Source organism: Molothrus aeneus, chromosome 20 (genome assembly GCF_037042795.1).
Source record: "Molothrus aeneus isolate 106 chromosome 20, BPBGC_Maene_1.0, whole genome shotgun sequence".
In the NCBI taxonomy this organism is placed as follows: Eukaryota; Metazoa; Chordata; class Aves; order Passeriformes; family Icteridae; genus Molothrus; species Molothrus aeneus.
In genome coordinates, this window is record NC_089665.1 from 11438922 (window position 1) to 11453808 (window position 14887).

A 14887-nucleotide genomic window follows, 5' to 3' on the forward strand; every position below is an offset into this window, starting at 1 on the left:
GCCACTCATCGACCGCTTCCTGTTGTCTCACAGGTCCCTGAGGCTACTGATTTCCCCAGAATCTACCATTTGACGTCGAGGAGCGGCAGCCAGAAGAAGCGTGGAAGCACGTTCTTCAGCGTCTCGAGGAAGAGCCACAGGGAACGTTTAAATGGGAGGAGTGCGTGAGCGTGTGTGAGAGCACGTGTCTGTCTGTCAGCATCTGCTCATCTCTGCGTGTGTGAGCGCATGCTGTGACTGGATTTAACCTTGTCTGTGTGACTTGCTTTTCAGGTTTTTCAACTCATTTGTAAATTTAGAGTAAAAAATCCCCAGCCGGGTTTAGCCCCCCCCACCCCCCCCCCCGGCTGTTTTTTTTTCTTTTTTTTTTCCCCCCGGCTGGGTTTTTTTTCCCGGGTCCCGGTCGGTCTGCGAGGCGACGTTCATCGCCAAAGTTTGGGCACAGACCCTCCAGGGACCGGGTATTTCTTCAGGCAGGAGGAATTTTTAGAGGCTCCAGGGAACCATGTTCCCGAGGACCAATGATTGCTGGGGTGTAATTTAGCAGTTGTGATCAGAGGGATGGTGAGTTTGTGTGTTATTTGAAGGGGGTGTTAATGGTAGATGAGTGCTGTTTTTTGTGTGCTTTTGTTGTTTTGGGTGTCCTGTAACAATAAATCCACAAGTAATGAAAATTGAAAAAGGTTATAATCTTGTGTTAATGTGTGTGTTGTGTTGTATTGCTCTGTATTGCAGTGTGAGCACAGGGTGAACTCTCTCCTCCTTGCTGTGACACCTGGGCTGGCAGGGATGACACAGTGACCTCTGCCAGCTGATGCTGCCTGTGCCATCACCTGGCACTGACTTGTTTGATGAAAATGCTTTTGCTGGGTTTTTTCTCCTGAGAAGCCTCAGAACAGAAATGGAACCAATAACGATCTGCTGGCTGTGGAGTGTGGGCTGGAGATGGTTTAGCAACAGGGGCATCTTGGATTGGTCTCCTGTGCATTGTTTCTACTTGATGACCAATCATGGTCCAGCGGTGTCGGGGCTGTGAACAGTCCCAGGTTTTTATTATTCATTCCTTTCCAGCTTTCTGATGTCTCCTTGCTCTTTTAGTGTAGTTCTAATATCTCATTTTCTTTTAATATAATAGAGATCATAAAATAATATTTCAGCCTTCTGAAAGGGGGAGTCAAGATTCTCATCTCCTCCCTTGTCCTGGGGACCCTCAAACACCACCACAATCAGCGGCCAAGCGGGTTTGTGCAAGCCTCTCACTAACCCTCGGCCGGTCCCAAGTTGGCAGACACCGGGGGGGCAGCCCCGACACGGCCAACAGCGGGGAGACACTGTCTGTGCCCCGAGGGTGCTGAGGGCACCTGGGCTGGGGGCAGACACTCTCTGTGCCCCGAGGGTGCTGAGGGCACCTGGGCTGGGGGGAGACACTCTCTGTGTGTGCCCCGAGGGTGCTGAGGGCACCTGGGCTGGGGGGAGACACTCTCTGTGTGTGCCCCGAGGGTGCTGAGGGCACCTGGGCTGGGGGGAGACACTCTCTGTGTGTGCCCCGAGGGTACTGAGGGCACATGGGCTGGGGGGGAGACACTCTGTGCCCCGAGGGTGCTGAGGGCACCTGGGCTGGTCGCCTTTGCAGCAGAAGAGACACCAGAGACAGCGGTAGAAGATAAAGGGCCGACTCTTAGCAGGGGTTAATCCAAGGTTTTATTAGGACCCCCAAAGGAGCTCCTGCACCTCAGGGGGCTCCTGCCCAGAGCCCCGGGAGATGTGCCAAGGTTACATTTAAAGGGAGGTGGAAACCGAAAGTAGATAACATCCTACCAACCATTAAGTGACCCTAAGGGATGGATGCTGGGGGATAGACATATAGGACAGCGTATGGGGCAAGGCTTGGGGGGCTGACCCCTGGCCTCTGGCTGATCACTGGAGGACTTGGACTGAAACTTCTGTATGGAGGGGATGGGAGGCTGAGTGATTGACAGAGAGCCAGGGTGGGGGTTTGGGGATGATCTCATCCCGGGAGAGGGATAACACAGGTAAAGGGAGGGGGGTACAGTTTGGGATAAACCATTTGGGAAAAATTACATCAAAGTATTACAAAGTATAAAAATGCACTACAGCGGGTTTGGGCAGCACCAAATAAAATGTAATAAAATGCTTTAAAAATAGAAAAATTAAAAAAAAATAAATAAAATAACAAAATTAATTAAAAATAAATAATAAAAAAAAACCAAACTGTAAAGTGCTGTAAAGTGCTGTACAAGTTCCATAAAATGTAGTGCCGTAATGCAAGACCCTCAAACACCACCACAATCACCAGCTTAAATTGGTCTGGGCAGCACCAAATAAAATAAAATAAAAAGCTTTAAAAATAGAAAAATTAAAAAAAAATTAAATAAAAAACAAAATTAAAAAAAAAATGCTTTAAAAATAGAAAAATTAGAAATAAAAAATAAAAAGAAAATTAAAAAAATAAAATGCTTTAAAAAGAGAAAAATTAAAAATGAAAATTAAATAAAAAACAAATTTAAAAAATGCTTTAAAAATAGAAAAATTAAAAATAACAATTAAATAAAAATAAAATAAAATAAATAAAATAAATGCTTTAAAAATAGAAAAATTAAAAATAAAAATTTAATACAAAACAAAATTAAAAAATATAATAAATGCTTTAAAAATAGGAAAATTAAATATAAAAATTAAATTAAAAATTAATAAAATTAAAAGCTTTAAAAATAGAAAAATTAAAAATAGAAATAAAAAATTAAATTAAAAAATAAAAAAAGGTTTCAAAATATAAAATTAAAAATAAAAATTAAATAAAAAATAAAATTAAACAATAATAAAGCTTTGAAAATAGAAAAATTAAAAATAAAAATGAAATAAAAAATAAAATTAAAAAAATAAATGCTTTAAAAATAAAAAAATTAAGAATAAAAATAAATAAAAATAAAATTTAAAAATTCAAAAACTTTGAAAATAAAAAATTTAAAAAATAAAAATTAAATAAAAAACAAAATTAAAAAATAAATGCTTTAAAAATAGAAAAAATAAATATAAAAATTAGAAAAAAACCAAAATTAAAAAATAAATGCTTTAATAATACAAAAATTAAAAATAGAAAAAAAATAAAAAACAAAATTAAAAAAATAAATGCTTTAAAAATAGAAAACTTAAAAATAAAAAAAATTAAGAATAAAAATAAATAAAAAATAAAATTTAAAAATTCCAAAACTTTGAAAATAGAAAATTTAAAAAATAAATAAAAAACAAAAAAAATAAATGCTTTAAAAATAGAAAAAATAAATATAAAAATTAGAAAAAAAACAAAATTAAAAAATGCTTTAATAATACAAAAATTAAAAATTGAAAAATAAAAAACAAAATTTAAAAATAAATGCTTTAAAAATAGAAAACAAAAATAAAAAAATTAAGAATAAAATTAAAAAAATAAAAAGCTTTAAAAATAGAAAAATTAAAAATAAACATTCAATAAAAAACATTAAAAAATATAATAACTGCTTTAAAAATAATAAAATTAAATATAAAAATAAATAAAAAATTAATAAAATAAAAAGCTTTTAAAATAGAAAAATTAAAAATAAAAACGAATTTAAAAAATTTCAAAAAGGCTTTAAAAATAGAAAAATTAAAAATTAAATTAAAAAATTTACAAATCAAATAAATGCTTTTAAAATAGAAAAATAAACAATCAATAAAAAACAAAATTAAAAAATATAATAAATGCTTTAAAAATAAAAAATGAAATATAAAAATTAAATAAAATTTAAAAAAATAAAAAGCTTTAAAAATAGAAAAATTAAAAATAAAAATAAAAAAAAATTTAAAAAATAGTTAAAAAATAAAATTTAAAAAATAAAAACCTTTAATAATAGAAAAATTTATAATAAATATAAATATTAAAAAAATAAAATAAATGTTTAAAAAAAAAATTAAAAAATAAAAAGTTTTAAAAATAAAAATAAATAAAAAATAAAATTAAAAAATACAAAGCCTTAAAAATAGAAAAATAAAAATTAAATAAAAAACAAAATTAAAAAAATAAATGCTTTAAAAAAAGAAAAATTAAATTTAAAAATTAAATTTAAAAATATTTTAAAAATAAAATAAAAAGCTTTAAAAAAAGAAAAATTAAAAATAAAAATAAATAACAAAATTTAAAAAATAAAATAAAAAGCTTTAAAAATAGAAAAATTTAAAAAACCCAAAATTAATAAAATAAAATTAATTAAAAATACATGAAAAACAAAATAAACACTCTAAAGTGCTGTAAAGTGCCGTAAAATTTCCATAAAACGTCGTAAAACTGCCGTAAAGCGCGACTGTCGTAAAACTGTCGTAAAAGGTGCCGTAAAGCACGACTGTCGTAAAAGGTGCCGTAAAGCGCGACTGTCGTAAAACTATCGCAAAAGGTGCAGTAAAGCGCGACTGTCGTAAAACTGTCGTAAAAGGTGCCGTAAAGCGCGACTGTCGCAAAAAGTGTCGTAAAGCGCGACTGTCGTAAAAGGTGCCGTAAAGCGCGACTGTCGTAAAAGGTGCCGTAAAGCGCGACTGTCGTAAAACTGTCGTAAAAGGTGCCGTAAAGCGCGACTGTCGTAAAAGGTGCCGTAAAGCGCGACTGTCGCAAAACTGTCGTAAAAGGTGTCGTAAAGCGCGACTGTCGTAAAAGGTGTCGTAAAGCGCGATTGTCGTAAAACCTGTCGTAAAAGGGGCAGTAAAGCGCGACTGTCGTAAAACTGTCGTAAAAGGTGTCGTAAAGCGCGACTGTCGTAAAAGGTGCCGTAAAGCGCGACCGTCGTAAAAGGTTCATTTTTTCGACAGTCGCGCTTTACGACACTGCCTTTTATGGAACTTTACAGTACTTTACAGCACTTTCCGGATTTTATTTTGTTTTTTAATTATTTTTAATTAATTCTATTTTTTAAATTTAATTTTTATTTAATACTTTTTTAATTTTCCGATTTTTAAAGCTTTTTTTAATCTTTTTTTTAGTTTTAGTTTTTCTATTTTAAAGCATTTATTTTATTTTTAAATTTTCCTTTTTATTTAATTTTTAGTTTTAAATTTTATATTTCTAAAGCATATTTTAAATTTTTTTATTTTTATTTTTTTCTTAATTTTTACTTTTGAGTTTTTGATTTTTGAAGCTTTTTTTATTATTTTTTATTTAATTTTATTTTTGATTTATCTATTTTTAAAGCTTTTTATTTTATTTTAAATTTTTTTTAATTTAATTTTTTTGTTTTATTTTTTTAAAGCATTTATTTTTTTAAATTTATTTTTTATTTTTTAGTTTTCATTTTTTATTTATAAACTATTTATTTTATATTTTAAATTTTAATTTTTATTTCATATTTATTTTATTTTTTTAGTTTTTATTTAATTTTTAGTTTTGATTTTTTTATTTTTAAAGCATTTATTTTATTTTTTTAATTTTATTTTTTATTTCATTTTTATTTTTTGCTTTTCCTATATTTAAAGCTTTTTTATTTTTAAATTTTATTTTTATTTATTTTTTTGTTTTAATTTTTTTATTTTTACATCATTTATTTTATTTTTTTAATTTTAGTTTTTATTTCATTTTTATTTTTTGCTTTTTCTATTTTTAATGCTTTTTTAAAAAATTTATTATTTATTTAATTTTTAGTTTTTAGTTTTTCATTTTTAAAGCTTTTTAAAATTTTCTATTTAATTTTTATTTTTGATCTTTCTATTTTTAAAGCTTTTAAAAATTTTTTAATTTAATTTTTTATTTCATTTTTAGTTTTAATTTTTTATTTTTGAACTATTTATTTTATTTTTCAAATATTATATTTTATTTCATTTTTATTTTTTGCTTTTTCTATTTTTAAAGCATTTATTTTATTTTTTTACTTTTATTTTTTATTTAATTTTTAGTTTTGATTTTTTTATTTTTAAAGCATTTTTTAATGTTGTTTTAATTTAATTTTTATTTTTGATCTTTCTATTTTTAAAGCTTTTTAAATTTTTTTTAATTTTCAGATTTAATTTTTTTTATTTTTAAACATTTATTTTATTTTTTAATTTTATTTTTTATTTCATCTTTGGTTTTAATTTTTTTTTTTAAATTATTTATTTTATTTTTATTTTTTTATTTCATTTTTATTTTTTGCTTTTTCTATTTTTAAAGCATTTATTTTATTTTTTTAATTTTCTTTTTTATGTAATTTTTAGTTTTGATTTTTTTATTTTTAAAGCATTTTTTAATTATTTTTTATTTAATTTTTATTTTTGATCTTTCTATTTTTAAAGCTTTTTTCTATTTTTTATTTAATTTTTAGTTTTAATTTTTTTATTTTTAAACATTTATTTTATTTAATTTTATTTTTTAATTTTCTTTTTTATTTATTTTTAGTTTTGATTTATTTTTAAAGCATTTATTTTTTTAATTTTATTTTTTATTTAATTTTTTAGTTTTGATTTTTTTATTTTTAAAGCTTTTTTTTTTCTTTTTTAATTTCATTTTTATTTCAATTTTAGTTTTAATTTTTCTATTTTTAAAGCATTTCTTTTATTTTTTAATTTTTTTTTTAATTTTTAGTTTTAATTTTTCTGTTTTTAAAGCTTTTTATTTTTTTAATTTTCTTTTTTTTTTATTTTCCCATTTGTAAAGCATTTATTTTATTTTTTTTATTTTATTTTTTATTTAATTTTTATTTTTAATTTCTCTATTTATAAAGCTTTTTATTTTATTTTATTTGGTGGTGCCCAGACCAACTCAAGCTGGTGATTGTGGTGGTGTTTGAGGGTCTTGCAGTTACCCCGATTAATAGGTAGAGATGATGTTTGGAGGCCACAGTGTTACAGGTAGGGGTTAAACTGTTTTTTAGGGTCTTTCAGGTGATTTTTCAGGGATTTTTAGGGATATTTTAGGGGTTTTTTTACAGGAGTTTTTTAGGAATTCTCTGGAAATGTTTAGGATACCTTTAGGGCTTTTTCAGGGCTTTAAAAATAATTTTTAGGGTGTTTTAATGACTGTCTTACGGGGCGCCCCAGCCACCCAAGGCACCCCGTGCCGGCGCCGTGGCGCTCCAGCGCAGCCTCCCGTCAGCGCCGCCCGTGGTCGCTTCCCCTCTCCTGCCGCCGCCGCTGCATGGCGGGCCGAGCCGCGCCTTCCCCACCGCACCCTCCCGCTTCAGAGCTGCTGGATGGCGCGGCTCCGCCGCCTCCTGCAGCCACGGGGGTCCCGGCGTTGCCTTCCACGGCCGCAGCCGCAGCCCCGTTCCCGTTCCTGCAGCTCCGCCGCCTCCCGCACGCCCCGGCCCGCCCGCCGCCATGATGACTGCCCGCGCCGCCGTAGTGACGGAACCCACGCATGCGCAGTTGCTACAACCCCCGCACCAGCGATATCACTCCGCGCCGACTCATCAAACCACAGCGCTGCTTCCGGGATCAGCCGCACACATGCGCAGTTCTATCTCCACGGCCCCGTCGCCACCCCCCGCTGCGTTTGCCGCAGCTTTGGTACAGTCCGGTCCCGGTTCCGAGCCGCTGCGTGCCGCTGTCCGGCCACAGCCGGCATCCCTGTGCCCTGTCACGCCACTTCTGCCGCCACTGCGTCTATACACGGCACCACAGCAGGCGAAAACTGCAGCGCCTTGCGTGTATCCTTCCGCGTCTCTCCCTCTGCCGGGCACCGAGAGATCCCTCTGCAGCGCGTAACCCTGAGCAACCGATACCTGGTGTGCCTCCGCGTTTTCGCCTTCCACACTCCTAGCACCCAGTGGGACTACTTTGTGTCACGATTCGTCTGCACAGCCACATCCATGCACACAAACCTTGCGACGAGGAGGAGGAGGAGGAGGAGGTTGGAATATGACAGCTGCTTTAATAAATACAGGACAGACAGAGAATTATTTTGCCCCTGCAAATGCCAGCTCTTTGATCCCAACACAAAAGAATTTTGAAAAAGAACTGTTCCCAAATAGCTCCAGAGTCCCCTCAGTGTTTGGGACAGATTTCTCGACCCACAAATAGACAGTAAACCCTGAAAATTTGCCAGCATTAATGCCAAAATTAGAAAACTCACAAAAATCTTTTGATAATTTTCACCTAACAGACGGGTGTGAAAAACATCAATCACTTGCTTTTAAAATTTTTGAAAGTTTAATAGTAATAAAATGGTTATAAAAATAGTCATACAATTAGAGTAATAATAATTTGGACAATTTGAATTAGGACAATATGAGACAACAAAAACAAAGAGTTACGGACGTCCGGGTACCTTTTTCTGGGCAGCACGAGCCTGAAAAAGGACCCCCGTTAACAAAGGATTAACCCTTAAAAGCAATAGCCTGTTGCAGAGTCATACATTTCGTACATGGTGCATAAATTCCATTCAAACACAGGATTCTGTCTGCTCATCATCTACTTCTTCCTTCTAATCCTAACAGCGCCTTGGAGGCAGGAAGAAGTTTGTTTCTTCTGATAAGAGGGCAATATATATAAATTCTTATTCTCTGAAAGATCCAGGTGTCTTGTGGCTGCTATCTTGCTGCAAGTCCTTTCTTTAAAAAAAGTATCTTACATAGCATCGTTTCTATTTTAACAGTTTTTATAACCTAAAACTGTATTTAACACACTACTTAAGAGAATTAATACAGCATTCCTTTCTAACACAACACATATAATATTAATTTTAATATTTCAAAAAAGCCAATCATAAAATACCTGCATTTGCCACAATCCCCACTCTTATTCTTTGTAAATCCTTTGGCTTGAGCAATATTTCTTATCTACTTGCATCTTCTGGACTATGCGGGCAAAATAAAACAGGGGATTACACAAGGAAGAAATATAAAAATAGTTGCAACACATAAAATGAAAGATCTTAATTTCTTCTAATACATTACCCTACCAGCTAGGTTTTAACATTGTTTTCTAATTTTTGGACTGGTACCTCGGTTATTATATGCATATATATTTTTTTCTTCTTTGATTTCCTTTGCTTTTTCTAGAATGACTTTTCTGTGGTCATCAATTTTCAACAATTTGATATATTAAACTTTCCACAAACACCCCCTTCTTTGGCCAATAAATAGTGTAAAGCCAACCTATTCTGATACCCGACAGTTTTTGTTTGGCTTAGCTGACTTTATATTAACTCCAATGCCTGGGCAGCTCCATTTGCTATCATTTCTATAACTGCTTGGAGTCTTGTAATACGACTCAATAGATAATTTGGGGTCAATACAGAGTTAAGTTGCTGTGCTGGTTTTACCTTTTCCTTTATTATTTGTTTTTTTTACCAAATCTCGAACCGTCAAGATTAAACGTAAAACAAATCCCTCTCTCTCCTTTTGGACATTCAATTCCAAATCTACTACCACTTTTTCCTAAGTTTCTTGTAATCCAATAATTTACTCCATTTTGCCTACAGGTTCTTAATTTGGATGGGTTATAACAGTGGCTGTTGACATAGGTGTGTGTAATTAAAGAGGAACTTTGGTTTCTTTCCACGTGATGCTTTCTGCAGCATTTGTGACACAATCTTGCTGGTATCCTGAAAGGGAAAAGAGAACAAATGAGTGCCAGAAACAGGAATAACAGAGGTCCAGTATGCCTTATACTCCCACCTCCCAGGCCTGTGAGGTTGCAACCCACAGCAGGTGTATTTGATCTTCTCGGTGGCAAAAAACAGAGGCCAATCTGGTCGTGCCCTCTATTTCCTTGTCACTTTCTCTTAAATAATGTCCAGGCAAATTGGTTTGGACACCCTTTAACTGTGGACTCTTACCGTTCTTCAGGTATCTCTCATTCACCAGGCACTAGTAATTCCCATCCACAAAACTAAGTTATTACTTTAACACTTTTTGCAATAAGAGCATAAATGTTGTGAACTACAATAATAATTATTCTCACAATTCAAGCATTTACTTATAACCCAGCTAGCATGTCCAGTCTTGGAATGAATCAAATAAAGTTTACTGATGGAAATGGTAATTCCCCTTCTCCCCTGTACAATTCTCAGGCTAAGGTCAGAACACAAACACAGTCTTGATCCTTCTATCTGGAGTATTCCTCCCCTAAGGAGATGTTTTATTCAGGCAAGACCAGAATAAAACCAGGCAGTGTTTGAAATCAGTGGTACAAGCGTTGTCTTAATTCTTAATTCTGTGTTGTTCTTTGTACATTTCTTGGATCATTTGCCTTTTTTGAAACTATTACCACTCAGTCCCCTTTGAGAAAACGCCAAGGGAAGAGCCCTTTTGCCAAGGGGCAGCATCTGAGCAGGACAGGCAGCATGTGGGGTTCCAGGAGAGGGCTTTCAACTTTCCCCTTTTACTGTGCCAGTCCCTCCCCAGAGCCCCCAGACCCTCCACAGCACTCCCAGACAGGAGAGGGGTTATTAGGAGAAAAAGGGTTTAGAAACAAGGGAAAAAGCTTCCTTTTCCTTTATTTTTTGTGTTCAAACTGGGAGGGACTCTGCTTCCCCTGCAATTTTAGTGGTCTCAGTTGAAAGAATCCCTGCCTTTTCTATGCTGTTAGGGGTGTTAATTGACAGGGAGTCCTCATTTTCCATTATTCCCCAGTTTAAATAGAAGGGGAAAATCTTGACAATGTTTCTTATGGGTTTGAATTAAGGGTAGCCGCCCCCTTTTTGTTGTCCTGAGGCCTAAATTGAGGGAGAAGCCCAGCTATCCCTCCATAAGAATTTGAACTGAGGGAAAAATCCCTCTTTTTTCATTCCTGGAGAGATTTAAAGAGAGAAGAAAACCCTTCTTTTCCCAATAATTAAGGAGAGTAAATTAAAGGGCAGAAGCTATTTATTTGCTATTGTATTAGTTTCAGTAGAGGTAACTGCCCCATTTCCTCTTTTTAAGGGGTGCACTGGAAGGAAGCTCTGCTTTTTTCAGCATTTTAAGGGTTTAAAAATACATTTCAGGGCCCTTCTTTCTGTGCCATAGGACCAAGTATCTCAGAGCAGGGTGAGCCTGGCATGCACTTAACCCTTACACTGCCTGGGAAGCTTTTATTTTTCTTATTTTTACTTATAATGTAGATAGGCCTAATTAGAGGTCCCAAGGAGACTTAGACGATTCATATCATAAGCATTCTTCTCCACCGGGCTCAGCCACACATGAAGTAGTACTTAATAGCCACTAAGGAATAATTATGTAAGTTCACAGCAAATTAGCCAATTTATCTAGTTATGCTGCCTAAACAGAAAGTTTTATTTCTTACTCTTGTAGTGTGTTTTTATATTTTGTAATACTTTGAAGTAGTTTTGTTTTGTATTCCAATATTTTTCCCAAATGGTTTATCCCAGACTGTACTCCCCTCCCTTTATCTGTGTTATCCCTCTCCTGGGATGAGATCATTCCCTAAACCCCCGCCCTGGCTCTCTGTCTATCACTCAGCATCCCAGCCCCCCATCCAGAAGTTTCGGTCCAAGTTGTCGAGTGATTTGCCAGAGGCCAGGGGTCAGCCCCCCAGGCCTAGTCCCATATGCTGTCCGATATGCCTGTCCCCCAGTATCTATCCCCCAGAGATACCTATTGGTCAGTAAATGTTATCTGCTTTTGGTTTCCTCCCCCCTTTAAATTTGAACTCCGGACATCCCCCGGGGCTCTCGGCAGGAGGCCCCCTGGGGTGCAGGAGTTCCTCCGGGACTCTTAATAAAACCTTGGACTAACCCCTGCTGAGAGTCGGCCCCTTCTCTTCTACCGATGTCTCTGCTGTCTCTGCTGCGGCGAAGGCAACCAGCCTAAGTGCCCTCAATACCCTCGGGGCACAGAGAATGTCTCCCTGCTGTCGGCCGTGTCGGGGCTGCCCTCCCCGGTGTCTGCCGACTCGGGACTGGCCCAGGGTTCCTGAGAGGCTCGCAGAGAGACTGAGACATCTTACCAGTTTCCTGCCCATTTACTCCAAGTTGTTGCTGCAAAAAAGAAAGTGCTGTTATTTTTCAGAAGAGTTTTCTTCTATAACAAGCCCTTTGCTCCCCTTGAATTTGAGTCAGAGGAGCCAAACAGCTGCAACTGCTCTGAGGGCTTTCATACCAGGTGGGATTCGCCCCCCTCCCTTTTCCTGGGTGCCATGGGAACGAGAGGCGGGCACCATCAGGGGTATATTAACCCCAGCCTTTGCTCAGGGCCTTCATTCCCTCTCTGGGATGTGCTGGGATCAGAGCTCTCCTCTCATTTCACTCTCATTTCAGGTAAGAGGCTCTTTCAGCTTATCTCAGCTTGTTTTCAGCAGGTGTTTCTGGGCATCTAAAGCAACAGAGGCTTTGAAGATACTGTGAAGAAAACAGCATAGAATACAGGGAGTATTTAAGTTCACAGTTTTGGGTTTTGTGTTTAGGGGTGGTAAAGTGCATTTGTAATTTCCTGTTTTGTACTTATTTTGCTTTGTATTTTTTTAGGAGGAGCGCAGCTTCCAGAGGCTCCAGGTTGTGTCAACTACAATGCTTTTTTCAGCAGATTCATCATGTCACAAGAGGAATCTGGGAATCTGCCCAGTGTCCAAGATGATGTTTCAGATTAAGGCTTCAGGTGAGTTGAGGATTGTGACTAGGAGAGGGAGGGTGAGCAGGTATCCGGTTAGGAGTTATTGTTGGGGGCATGGGTTTAAAGGCAGCAGGGTGAGAAAGGGTGTTTATTTGAGGGCCCCCCCACCCCAGGCCTTTTAGAAGCCGAGCAGAGGCATTCACATGTTTACAGCACACAAGGTCATCCACTGCACTCACAGGAATGCCATTTAACTTTGCCTTTCTCTAACCCAGGTGTCACTCACAATAACGGCCGCAGCCTTGGAATCAGGATGAAGCTGGAGCCTGAAGGAGCCAGGCACACTCAGGAGAGGGCAAGTAGCTGACTCGCTGGGATTTGGCCCACATAATTCTGTACTCATACTTTGGTTTTGGTTTTCTTTATTGTAGCTGACCGAGAGGCTAACAGGCAATCACGGGGCCCTCCGAGGCAGACTCATTTCAGGTGCAACGTGGATCCTCATCACCGATCATCCAAAAGATAAGTCAGGGCCACGTCCTGGAGATGGGACAATGGGAGAGCAGCGGGTTGGGAGTTCCTGGGACAGATTTAAAAATTAGCAGTGGGAAAAGCAATCTCCTCCAAGGGGCCTCTTAGGACAGCTAAAGGGAGAGGCTCTAATTGTGACGGCAGCTTTCAGGCGGTCAGCGCAGAGCAGTTCCGGTCCACGTCGTGTTGTCCGGTGTACCGTGTTACCTAGTGTGTCTTTGGGGTCCCTTTTGCCTTTTCCCCTCGAGACCCTCACCACAAGCATAACGTGTCGTGTTTGTCGTCCCCCTGTTTGTCACGTTCCGTGTCACGGGTGTCCGCACATATTTGTGCCGGAGCCGCTCTGCCCTGCCCTGCCCCATAGCCTGCTGCAACAGGACAAGTCCCGGGGACTTGCAGTTTGTGGGGTGTTGCCAGACTCTAGATGATATTCCTAGATAGACAGAAGATGTTTGGAGCTGTGAAGCTATCCCGCAGCCCTTTGACTTTTGTCCTCGCTTTCCTTCAGATGCAGAAGGATAAAATCCAGGGCAAAATCCATCCACCCATCCCGAGTGAGGAGGTTCCCCCAGGCAGGTCAGTCACCATTTGTCTCTGCAGGGAGAGTGTAAAGTGTGACTCTGTTACAGCACTGTTCTTTTTCTTTTTAGGAAGTAAAGCTGGATATCGGCAGTCAAGATGAGGTGGGCAAGGTGAGCATTGAGTAGGGTACAGAAGCAGTTGTTAATGCTCCAGTCTCGCTTTCCAGTGCAACTCTAAGCATCCGTTCCTGTTTCTGCACTTTAGGCAATCCACTCGGAGTACGCCGAGCCCCAGTCACCGACCGGCCGACACGCTGGGCGCGCCGCTCTCCCGAGCCCTGCGGAAGAATCACGGGACTCGGCGATGGAACTGAGCGTTCTTAGGAGCATGGTGAGTAGCAGACTTGTGGGGTTTTGGCTGAGGGGCTGCCAAGATCAGGCACTGATGTTTGGTTTTCTTTAATACAGCTGTCTGAGAGACACCAGCCCGGTGCCAGCAGGAGCTTCCCGGCTGACGAGGTGGCCTTTCTTCGCACCCGAGACTGGCATCCCCAGCTGTGTGAGAGATAAGTAGAGGGCCATGACCCACAGAGGGGATGAAAGCGGGGGGCTGGTTTGGGAATTACTGGGAGGGGTTTTTGAGTCCACTTTGGTGATAGGGGCTATCCATGAAGCGGCCCCTTAGGCCCCATAAAAGCAAAGCCTGGCTTTGGATCACAGTGCTGAGGTGCGCAGGGCAGAGCAGTCCCGGTGTGTATCGTGTCACTTGTCTTTTGTGTATTATGTGTTGTTTGCATATGTCATGTCCTTTACCTTAGGCCTTGGAGGGGCCTGTCAGAAACCCTGGCATCATTGTTAGCATCTGTGATCTCTGCATTCCTCGGCCTGGCACCCAGGCCATAGAACTTTCGCCTCAGGAGCTCAGACAGGCATCAGACTCTCTTGTCTCTTTAGAAGCATCCGGTCAGCTGTCTTTTCAGGTCTTGTTCTGAGCTGTATGGGCAGCTGTGCCCGCCAGGATCCATTATGGCGGACGAGGACTTGTGAGAAGGTGAGGGCAGGTAGAGGCTTCTGGCCGTAGGATTCTCGGGCATCCATCTTTGCAGCTCTTGGACTAAATCATTCAGTTTAGCATCTTCTTCCTCCAGGTTTCTCTGAGCCTCGTTGGCTCGCCATCCATCTTGCCTCAGTCATCTAATTTTCTGTCCTTGTGCTCCTTGCAGTCATCCTTCTTGCCCAGAGATTTCTGTCCGTGTTGTGTCTCTGTTGTCTGTCACGTCCTGTCTGTCCCGTGTCACGGGTGTGTGCACATATTTGTGCCGGAGCTGCTCTGCCCTGCCGCATAGC